Source organism: Anoplophora glabripennis, unplaced genomic scaffold, assembly GCF_000390285.2.
Source record: "Anoplophora glabripennis isolate ALB-LARVAE unplaced genomic scaffold, Agla_2.0 scaffold550, whole genome shotgun sequence".
Lineage (NCBI taxonomy): Eukaryota > Metazoa > Arthropoda > Insecta > Coleoptera > Cerambycidae > Anoplophora > Anoplophora glabripennis.
Window position 1 is genome coordinate 71,806 of NW_019416641.1, and position 10,965 is coordinate 82,770.

The following is a 10,965-nucleotide window of genomic DNA, read 5'->3' on the forward strand; positions in this document are numbered from 1 at the left end:
ACAGTGTTGAAATTAATTCACTTCGTGGGGCCTCCTCCTGTCCTGGCTGAGACCCACCAGCACAGCCGCCGGCTAAGGCCTGTTCTCCTGGTGATCACGCTTTTCTGGAGCATCTAACGGGCTCTTATCAAATGTGGTCGAGATTACAGAAGCAATATGTAAGTGGTGACATCTTCACTTCGCCATTCAAATTACTCGAAATTAATATACATTTAAACTCACTCAGTAATGAGGACATTTACTCTGATTTAGGTACAAGTGCACCAAATACGAGTTTACGTGAAGAATTTATTTAAGGAGTACCTATATTTGAGTGAAAGTACTCAATTTTAGTTTAAATATGATCACAAATGAGTAAAATGATCAAAATGCCCAATATTGAGTGAAAATGTACTCAGTACCTTTATTGCTTTCACTCACACCATTTTTTTACAGAGTAGGTTCAGTACAAAACAATGGAAAAAATTTAATTTTGTCGTCATTTAGAATAAAAAAAAAAACGTATCAGATAAAAAGAAAGCGTTTAGTAAATTTAAGAAATTAAAAACTGTTGAGTCTTACAACGAGTATAAGGATATCCGTAACTTAGTTAATCGATCTGTTAGGGCAGAAAAAAAGGCGTTTTTAAAGTTCAAATTTAAAAATGATCCTAAGTCTTTTTGGAAGACCTTAAAGTATCTAAACGTTACTAAGCCAGATATTACTAATTGTGATATAGACGTATATTCTTATAATAATTATTTATGTGATGAGTTGCCTCAACCTCCAAAATATAATGATATGCAAATAATTTTAAATAAATATAATGGAAAGTTGCTCAGTCGAAACGAGGAATTCACTTTTAGGACGGTTGCAAAAGGTGAAATTAAAAAAATTATTTTTCGCATTAGAACTCAAGCTAAGGTATATGACAATATAAATCAAAAAATGTTACTCTATGTTTTTCCTTTTCTTAGTGATTATTTTACATCCATCATAAATAAATGCTTAACCACAGGCACTTTCCCTATGGCTTGGAAAAATTCGCATGTTATACCATGTCCAAAAAACAATAATCCAATGACACTTTCTGACTATCGTCCTATTAGTATCCTGCCTACTTTGTCCAAAGTACTGGAAAGAANATATGTTATATATTACAAATAAGTAATCCATTGATTGCCTGGAGGTAATGAGCAAATCTGTGCGATGAGATAAAGGCATATTCAGTTCTAAGAATGTAAAACTGATTATTTACACCGAGGTATAGTTGTCAAAAGTATTTCAAGATATCATAAAGAAAGGACGGGATAAGGGTGCGGGACGGGGAAAGGGAGGAGGATATCAGAAAGAGAAGAGACTCAAAGATAGAGCACTAATTTGTGGAATCAAACGGTTCAAATCTTGAAGGAAGAACTCATAGAAACTGTAAGATGAGTAATGGTTAGTAAGGAGGTGCGTTAAAAACCAATTAATCGTTGTGAACACTTTGGTAATAGTAGGAAGCCAAAAGGACTTGCCCCTAGTTTTTGTACTAAACCATGACCATGATGGACATCGAAGCAACAGGCATACTAATTAGATAGACTCATTTACAGAACTAAAGGACTTGAAGTTTCCTACAATATTGCAAGCTGAGTTATTAAATCTTGAAATAATGGGTGAATGATGAAACCCAAAATAGTGACAAGGAATTAAACAGAGGTAAACCAAGATGTTCTTAAAAGTACCAACTAAATAAGTAGTTGACGACGTACCTACTGAACCAAAATCACTGTAAATCCCCTCGCCTCTCACGAATCAGGGTGATTTTTCAACCATAAGTTCCCTCACTCCTCACGATTGTTCAACGGGTGAACCCTCTTATTTCTCACGAACTGGTAGGTTTTCACACGAACACCCCTTGGAAAGTTGAAAAAGTACTCCGATTTCGGAAGGCGAGGGGACTTACGGTTGAAAAAGTACCCTGAACTATGAGAGACGAGGGGACTCAAAAGTTACCCTGAATCACACCCCACTTGACTTTGTATGAAAATTGCCATTCCAACCCTCATAAGAGCGTGTATGTGAATGGCAAAGGGTGCTGGGGGTTGACGAGGGGGTTGGATTCATTTTCGGCAGTCTTCTTTGTTTTTACTACTAATTACGTTTGGAGAATAATATGTATAGTAGGGTGGTCCAAAAAAAGAGAAAACGATTTTTTTTTCGTCTCTTGTGAAAATATGTTAGTTTATCATGTTTTAAGAGCCCCCTCAAAAAATCAGCTCAAAAAAGTTTTTTCTTTTTTTAAAGAACGCCATATTTACGGAGATAGCACTCCCTTCTGTTTTACTTAAAAATAAAAAAAGAAGACCTTTTGAGACAAATGACCTTTACAGTATTAAAGACAATAGTTCGACTTATCGTCAGTAAAAATTGGAATTTTTTAATCAGTTAACAAAAAAATTACGACGAGTTAAAGTGAGAGGTATCAATAATTTTATATGCAGAAAATTTTCATTAATCACTAAAAAATGGGATAACGAAACCAACTGAAATTCTTAGTAAAGAAAAATTAGTACATATTATTGATTTTGTATGCGTTATATTTTCGTACTACTTAAGCTTTACAAAATCTTATTACTTAGGTACATTTAAAAAATTACCCATATTTATATATCAAAGATAATATAGACCATTATGCTTTATTTTACCACGCATTTTAAACTAAACCAACTCTGTGTTTTCACTTTAATTTTCAAGGGTAGCGACACCTCTGACAGAGTATACAAACTAATTATACTTAGAATATGTTAGAATCCCTAAAATTCTGGTTTACATATATAATAAATATGGAGTCGTGTGTAATATGTCATTTTGCTTGAGGACACAAATTATAGAATTGTTAATAAATATTAATTTGAAAATTAAATACAAATGATCCTAAGAGTCCGTTCTAGTAAGTGAAGTAGTTTGGTTATTGTGCCTGACCTAGTTCCGTCGTAAATGCAATATATTGACAGACTAACAGTATGGTTAAAATTGAGGTACTTTGGCATTTATTTAACTTATTCTTCTGTTCTCATGAGCATTGAAATTTATCTCGCTCACTAGCGGGAACCCTTGCGAATACATTGATATATAATAATATTCAATTATGTTAGTTTCTTCGATGATTTGTGTCCTCATCTGATGCTCTGTTACACGGTAAAAATATACATACTAAATCACCCCCTTAACTAATTTTGATTATTTACAGTAAAAACGTGATATTTTTTGTTGCAAACGGATGTATACATTAGAAAAATTTCACACAATTTTACTCAATAATATATCAATTTCTGCCCACACCCGACTGAGTGAAATTTTCACTCTATTAGTATGAGTACAACTGAGTGAAATTTCGCATTAGAAATGAGTGAGTTTTACTCAAATCTGAGTTACTGCTTGCCAACTATCAATTGAGCGACTTTGGACTCTATTCTGACTATATAAAACCAATTTAGAGTTGACTCTTTCTCTAATATGATTTAAATTTAACTATTTATTTGGTGTTTATTAACTAAATATTCACGCTTTTCTGGAGCATCTAACGGGCTCTTATCAAATGTGGTCGAGATTACAGAAGCAATATGTAAGTGGTGACATCTTCACTTCGCCATTCAAATTACTCGAAATTAATATACATTTAAACTCACTCAGTAATGAGGACATTTACTCTGATTTAGGTACAAGTGCACCAAATACGAGTTTATGTGAAGAATTTATTTAAGGAGTACCTATATTTGAGTGAAAGTACTCAATTTTAGTTTAAATATGATCACAAATGAGTAAAATGATCAAAATGCCCAATATTGAGTGAAAATGTACTCAGTACCTTTATTGCTTTCACTCACACCATTTTTTTACAGAGTAGGTTCAATAAAAAACAATGGAAAAAATTGAATTTTGTCGTCATCTAGAATAAAAAAAAACGTATCAGATATATATCTGATACGTACTTCTAGCCGTAGAATTCGATTCTGCAATACAAAATGGGGGTTCCTACTTAAGATTTCAAAGTTACCTCCCTCCCCACCTACAAGGAGTTGGGGAGAGGGACTGATTTTACCACTAATGTGTTTCCACACGGAGATTTTTTTTTTCGTAAGGTGCATATTTCTCGATATTTTCAGGTTAAAAAATACACCCGGTATATATTTTGATGTTTATACATAGGTTTATTATATTATATATAGGTATAAACATCAAACTTTTAAAAAATAAGGATGAAATTTTGGAATAGTACATGGTTAGATGATTTATATTCGTTTTTCTATCTTCTATCGAANTTTTTCGCATTAGAACTCAAGCTAAGGTATATGACAATATAAATCAAAAAATGTTACTCTATGTTTTTCCTTTTCTTAGTGATTATTTTACATCCATCATAAATAAATGCTTAACCACAGGCACTTTCCCTATGGCTTGGAAAAATTCGCATGTTATACCATGTCCAAAAAACAATAATCCAATGACACTTTCTGACTATCGTCCTATTAGTATCCTACCTACTTTGTCCAAAGTACTGGAAAGAATTGTGAATGATCAGCTTAATGCTTATTTAAACGAAAATCATATTTTACCTAGTATTCAATCTGGTTTTAGGAAATTGCGCAGCACTACAACTGCTTTACTTAATGTTACGGATGATATATTTCGAGCAAATGATAATAGTTTCTCTACATGTTTAATATTGCTAGACTTCAGTAAGGCTTTTGATACTATTGACCATGCATTATTAATTAAAAAATTAAAATATTTTGGAGTTAGCAACGTTGTACTTTCCTTTTTTTTGAGTTTTCTTTCTAATCGGCGCCAAAGAGTTTGTTTGGGAAATTTGTATTCCTGTTTTCGAGATGTTAAACAAGGGGTGCCTCAAGGCAGTATTTTGGGACCTACATTATTTTCAGTATATACTGCAGATTTTTTCTCTTTTCTCAGTTACTGTAAAATACATCAGTATGCTGACGACACACAATTATACTTTTCTTTCGCATATGAAAATTTTTTAGGGTCCGCTGATTGTATTAACTCTGATCTAAATACTATTTCCCATGTTGCGAGTGCTCATATGCTAGTACTGAATGAAAAGAAAACTGAACTTCTGCTCTTTGGTTGTAATAGACTGAACCTTATGAACAGTCCTGATTTTAAAATAAAAATAAATCAGCAAATTTCAAAACCTGCCAGTTATTGTAAAAATTTAGGAGTGTTTATTGATGGCAATCTTAGGTTTGATAAGCATGTGAGCAATCTAGTGCAAAAGTCTTACAGTAAGCTGAAAATTTTGTATATGCAAAGGGACTTCCTGACAAATGATATAAAACTGTTGCTATGTGACTCTTTAATTTTGTCTTACCTAGCTTATTGTAGTGTTGTTTACTGGCCAGCCTTAACAAAAAAAGACAAAAATACTCTACAAAAAATTCAAAATAGTTGTTTACGATTCTCATTCAACCTGCGGAAATACGACCATGTGTCTCCAGTCCTTCTGCAATCAAAATGGTTTAATTTGGAGGAAAGGTTTATTTATCACCTATCTTGCCTTCTTTTTCAAATTAATGATACAGCTTCACCCTCTTATTTATACGAAAAGATTATTAGAGGTTGTGATACTCATAATCTGCTAACTCGTAGCAGACTTATGTATACAGTACCTAGACATAGGACAACTCAGTTTGAAAGAAGTTTTACGTATAATGCATCTAAGGTTTTCNAGAAATGAGTGAGTTTTACTCAAATCTGAGTTACTGCTTGCCAACTATCAATTGAGCGACTTTGGACTCTATTCTGACTATATAAAACCAATTTAGAGTTGACTCTTTCTCTAATATGATTTAAATTTAACTATTTATTTGGTGTTTATTAACTAAATATTCACGCTTTTCTGGAGCATCTAACGGGCTCTTATCAAATGTGGTCGAGATTACAGAAGCAATATGTAAGTGGTGACATCTTCACTTCGCCATTCAAATTACTCGAAATTAATATACATTTAAACTCACTCAGTAATGAGGACATTTACTCTGATTTAGGTACAAGTGCACCAAATACGAGTTTATGTGAAGAATTTATTTAAGGAGTACCTATATTTGAGTGAAAGTACTCAATTTTAGTTTAAATATGATCACAAATGAGTAAAATGATCAAAATGCCCAATATTGAGTGAAAATGTACTCAGTACCTTTATTGCTTTCACTCACACCATTTTTTTACAGAGTAGGTTCAATAAAAAACAATGGAAAAAATTGAATTTTGTCGTCATCTAGAATAAAAAAAAACGTATCAGATATATATCTGATACGTACTTCTAGCCGTAGAATTCGATTCTGCAATACAAAATGGGGGTTCCTACTTAAGATTTCAAAGTTACCTCCCTCCCCACCTACAAGGAGTTGGGGAGAGGGACTGATTTTACCACTAATGTGTTTCCACACGGAGATTTTTTTTTTCGTAAGGTGCATATTTCTCGATATTTTCAGGTTAAAAAATACACCCGGTATATATTTTGATGTTTATACATAGGTATATTATATTATATATAGGTATAAACATCAAACTTTTAAAAAATAAGGATGAAAGTTTGGAATAGTACATGGTTAGATGATTTATATTCGTTTTTCTATCTTCTATCGAAAATATGTCCTTTTTACAAATGTACGTAACGAAAAACACATATTTTATTATTAACTCGCACATTTTCTTTACTGTATTTTAAAGGTATTCAACTAATTCAAACAAATTCAAAATTTTAAAATATCTAATCAAATAAAGGATGAAACAATATTCTTCGATCTCAGAAATCTAGGTGTGCAAAAAAGAAACCTCCTAACTCTAAAGCAGCTGTATTGTACATGATTAGTCATGGGTGATAATAGGTCAACAAGAATACAGAATTTTTCTTTGGATAATTGCATTATTCAACAATATCAGCAATTAGGAGTGTTGTCTGTGGGGATAGATATCTTTAGGTACCTAGATTTGATACCTAATATCGAAGAACATTATTTGATTTCATTTGTTTTATTTAAATTATTTTTTTATTTATTTGAATTAGCTTTAAAATAGAGTAAAAAAATGTAAGAGCCAATAATAAAATGTATGTTTTGCTTTGAAAAAATAGCATATTAGGTTTTGTACTTCTGCGACAGTTTAAAAGATAAATCAAAACTAGTCCAAAATATGACTAAATAAGAAATATACAGGGCAATTCAGGAGGAAATGAATTGTAGGTACCTATTAAGGAATCCAAAATAAAGATAAGTTCCCATAAATATGGGTCCTATTCTCAACAGGGTTAAACAATATTCAATTAAGATTTTTGTAAAATTATTTATAACAGTTAGGCTAGGTTCTATAGTTTTCAAATATGCCACGATTTACTTCTAAATATAAGTCAGCTCACTCTCATGAATAGCTCGGGTCTGTTTCTTATAATTGCTGCTGTATTTATTATTCGACCAAGTAAGGCATCTCTAGTGTTTACTTTATTTGAATATAACACTGATTTAAACCATCCCCAAAGACAATAATAATGCAGAGGATTAAGGTCTGGCGATCTAGCCGGCCAATTATGCGGGCCGCCTCGACCAATCCACCGGTTTGAAGAAATGAAAAAATATATTAAATTGAATTTTGTTTATCTCTGTTACGGGTGAAGATAGAACCCATGTTTATAGGAACTTTTATGTTTATTTTGGGTCCCTGAATACGTACCTAAAATATTGACATTTTCTCATGAATCGCCCTGTGTATTCAGGTGACATTAATTTCAATTTTTCAATTTTAAAAAAGGAACCAATTGAAAACACAATAAAATGCCAAAACAGGTTAGATCGTCTATGAATAACAAATAATTTAACACAGTAGTATTTACAAAACTTTTTAATAAAATAAGCAGATGTATTCAACAATGCGTTAGGTTTGTTTTAAAATAAAAATAATAACACCGGCAGACAAAAAAAAACTCGAGTGATTCCAGTAGTGGTACTAATTTTGTTGCCAATAATCTATAAAACACATTCTTAGTCAAACTTTGGCTCCTAATATTTAGGGTTGGACTTTTTAATTAATAGAATATCAGATACGCAAACAAGACCAAACCCAAAGATCTGACATATCATTTCTGACGCATTTTGAGGAACTGAAAACGATACCGTAGTCAGAATTTATGCACAATCGCCCAGTATCTTGCAAAATCTATATTTAGGGTCAAAATGGACCCATAAGTCGCTTAATTTAGCCAAAGAAGTGGTCTAACTAGATAACGAGATTATGGTTAATCTTTGTTTCTAGAGTATCTTACTCTTTTGTTTTGAGATAATCTACGAAAAGGATGTCTATTTCTTTTTTCTTTCGTCTTTAGTTTCCGGTATATCATTTTTCTTATTCCAACAATCAAAATACGTCGGAAATCATATGTCAGATCTTTGGGTTAGGACTTTTTTATGTGCTAGATATTCTATTAATTAAAATGACCAACCCTAAATATTAGGACCCAAACTTTGACTAAGAGTGTATTTTATCGATTATCATCAAAATGAGTATCACTACCGGGGTCTACATCTTCGTACTCGAGTTTTCTTTTGTGTGCCGGTGTAATTGTAAAATTACTCTAGAGAATGTTTTCTATTCATATAATTATCTGTTATTAAATAAACATTATAATCCTGAAAACTGCCCGATAATTTCGTTGCCACTCAGTAGGTACAACTACATTTTTTCCTTGAGTTATTGTTATTAAACAAAGCAAAAATATTATAAAAAGTTTCTGTATTGTGTTCAGGTAAACCTTGCGATAAAAAAAACTGTAGGAGGTTTACAAAAATTGCGTTTAATGTCATTGGCACACATAGGTCTTGGTTTTTACCCTTTACGTTTTTATTTAAGCCGATAACTTCAAGGTTTACTCTAGTTAAGATTTAATTCAGATACTTTTATATGAATGATTCATTTTCGAGTTACTTCTGTTTTAAATCGTCAAATGGTACTTCATCAATTTTAAGTCCAAGGTCTTAATAGTGTAATGAAATATTAATTTATACAAGTTGATTTGTTTCGACGTAAATCATAATTAGATAATGTTGCAATTGTTTACTTCACACTTTGATTAAATACCTCAAAAAATACAGGGTGGTCCGAATTTTATGCAGGAAACTTAGAGGGCAGATAGATCTCTTTAAAATAATATGTGTTTGCCTTATAAACATAGTTCCACCCTGGTTTAGAAATACAGGGTGTTGAAGTTGTTAAAAAAAATTGATTTTTTGTTTACATCTCCGGAATATATTAATCGATCTCAATAAAATTTGGTACAGATAATGTATTTTACTAGGCCCTACATTCCCTAAAATACGAGCTCTAAAGGTTCAACCAGTGGTGTACAACTGGACAGGGGTCACCCCCTTATTTACAAACAAACCTACGCCACCGCATTTTTTAGAAGTTATTGTAACTGATTTATATGTACATATGCACAAAATACGTAAAAAAGATAACTTGAATTTTTTTTCGTAAGATTTACCTTTTTCAAGTTATTCATGCCAATACAATCCCCTTGTAGTCCAGTTGGTAGAGGTTCGGCGTGTGTCAAACCTTGATAACCCGGAAATAATTACACAGGTCTACTTTAAATGATGAGTACAATAACTGACTAATTTGCTGACAAAGTATTTTATCAGGAATTATTAACAATTTAATCGTGAAAAAACTTTTTTTTAGTTGTTTTCCTTAAATAACTGAGCGGGATGATTTTGTACGAAAAAATGCTTAGGACATGATTTTGTTCGTAATAAAAATAGCTACAAAATGGCGGTGGTCCGATTACGAAATTTGCAATAACAAGGCCGTGAGATTTAAAAAACGGTATAAAAAGCCAATTTTGTTAAGTTGCTGTAAAAATGTCGATTATAAACAAAAAGTGATAAAACTTTCGAAAACTATAGTTCAATATATATACAATAATGACGCTAAAGCCGAAAATCAGGAGAGCAAAACTTTTTGTTCTATAAGGTGTTATACATTCATCGGCATCTGAAACTCGAAACTTTGCAAAATTTGTTCGAAGCTTTGCTGACACTTGAAATTTGGTACACACATAGTGTAAATATGCAGAAACCAAAAGCAATTTGCAAAATTCAAGTATCTTCATTTTTGCAGTTTTGGTAAGGTTTTATACGTCACCCTAGTTTTATACGTCACCGTTTTTTTAATTTTTGGACGTATATTTATGTATATTTATAAAATATTCCATTACGGTAGATTAGCCAGCATAATTACCTACAATTTAAAAAAATATATATTTTCATCGTTTAGATCCTAAGCTACTTAACATTTTGCGCCTGTTAGCCGTAGTCGTACATTATTCAACATATTAACATAAAACAAAATCGTACGTGTGGGGTAAACCTTTAACTTTTCATTTTCGAGCGCGAGCTCCGCTCTTCGGCGCTTGTATACTATTAGAAATATGCAACAGTAAATTTAAACAATTGTTTACTTAAAGTTAAAGGTTTACCCCACACGTACGTTTTTGTTTTATGTTGATATGTTGAATAATGTACGAGTATGGCTAACAGGCGCAAAATGTTAAGTAGCTTAGGATCTAAACGATGAAAATATATATTTTTTTAAATTGTAGGTAATTATGCTGGCTAATCTACCGTAATGGAATATTTTATAAATATACATAAATATACGTCCAAAAATTAAAAAAACGGTGACGTATAAAACTAGGGTGACGTATAAAACCTTACCAAAACTGCAAAAATGAAGATACTTGAATTTTGCAAATTGCTTTTGGTTTCTGCATATTTACACTATGTGTGTACCAAATTTCAAGTGTCAGCAAAGCTTCGAACAAATTTGGCAAAGTTTCGAGTTTCAGATGCCGATGAATGTATAACACCTTATAGAACAAAAAGTTTTGCTCTCCTGATTTTCGGCTTTAGCGTCATTATTGTATAT